Source organism: Galeopterus variegatus, unplaced genomic scaffold, assembly GCF_000696425.1.
Source record: "Galeopterus variegatus unplaced genomic scaffold, G_variegatus-3.0.2 Scaffold682, whole genome shotgun sequence".
Taxonomy (NCBI): Eukaryota; Metazoa; Chordata; class Mammalia; order Dermoptera; family Cynocephalidae; genus Galeopterus; species Galeopterus variegatus.
This window is the reverse complement of record NW_007726793.1, coordinates 274479-275586: the sequence shown is the minus strand read 5'-3', so window position 1 is coordinate 275586 and position 1108 is coordinate 274479. Positions and strand designations below refer to the sequence as shown.

General features: G+C 32.9%; 1 protein-coding gene across 2 annotated transcripts in view; it reads left to right on the top strand.

The window, feature by feature from the left end:
* The first annotated feature begins 244 nt into the window (after window positions 1-244).
* Window positions 245-1108, top strand: part of BMPR1B (bone morphogenetic protein receptor, type IB) — a 58049-nt gene continuing 57185 nt past the window's right edge. For both annotated transcript variants that reach the window (XM_008571336.1, XM_008571337.1), the window contains exon 1: window positions 245-293. The gene's annotated coding sequence lies outside the window, so the exon portion shown is untranslated. The remainder of the gene's footprint in view (window positions 294-1108) is intronic.

Genomic DNA, 1108 nt, shown 5'->3' with positions numbered 1-1108 from the left:
GAAGGAAGAAATAAAAGAAGGAAGGAAGGAAACAAGAATGGAATGGGCTCTTAAAGAGTGACTTAGTGTAGTATTCCTAAGAAATTTCTAGACTGTCTGATTTTTTTTTTCTTATATTTTTCTGTCAGGTTCATTTATGATTTCATTGCTGGATGTTAAAAAAATGATGTGGAATGCTACTGGGAAGAAATAATCAATTTCTTGATATTTGCTCAACAATTAAAATAGAGACTATTTACTGTTTGGCTTTCCTTGGTGAAAAAAATTTTTGAGGATTTTATTCTACTGATTTAGTAAGTATAATGTACTAAATTATGCTTAACGTTTCTTTAATGGTTTGATATCTTTCAATTATTACCAAGGATTATTTTCTTTTATATAAAATTTTAAAACAAAATCAAGTAAAATGAGGATTTAATTAACAAAGATTTACTTTTATTATCTCTTTTGATGTCTTTCTCCTGCTTCAAATAGAGGGATACTAATATTATAATAAATTGTGAAAAATACATTCTGATACATTGTTTTATTGAGATATTTGATATTTGGGATATATCCTCATTATTGCTAATCCACTGTTCATCTGGATGTTAACATTTATAAATATATATGATTTGTCTTTTCTTCTATTTCTTATGTAAACATTATTATTATCAGGCTAAATTCATGTTTTTATAATATTGTTATGTTTTATATTTGCATGTAATTGCCTTTTTTATTTCTTAGTTGACATGTTCTGTCTTGTTTATCATCCAAAATGCTTGGCTTGTGTCTCAGTGGCTGGATTTTGTACAAGTTTAGTATGACTTGATATGAAAGTATTTCTTTTTTAAATCCCTTTTCATAATTATAACATTAAATAAAACAGTCCAGTTTCTCACTGGCCCTTTCTTTTTTTTTTTTTTTTTTTTGTCTTTTGTCTTTTTCCGTGTCCGGCAATGGATCGCAACCCTCAGTGTTGCCCCCGTACCGGACTGGGGACCAGCAACGGGATCGCAACCCTCGGTGTTGCTCCCGCGCCTCGCTCAGCCAGTGAGCGGGAACCGGTCTGTATGTGGGATCCGAACCCTCGGGCGGGAGCGCCGCTGCGCTTCCCAAGCGGCGCACT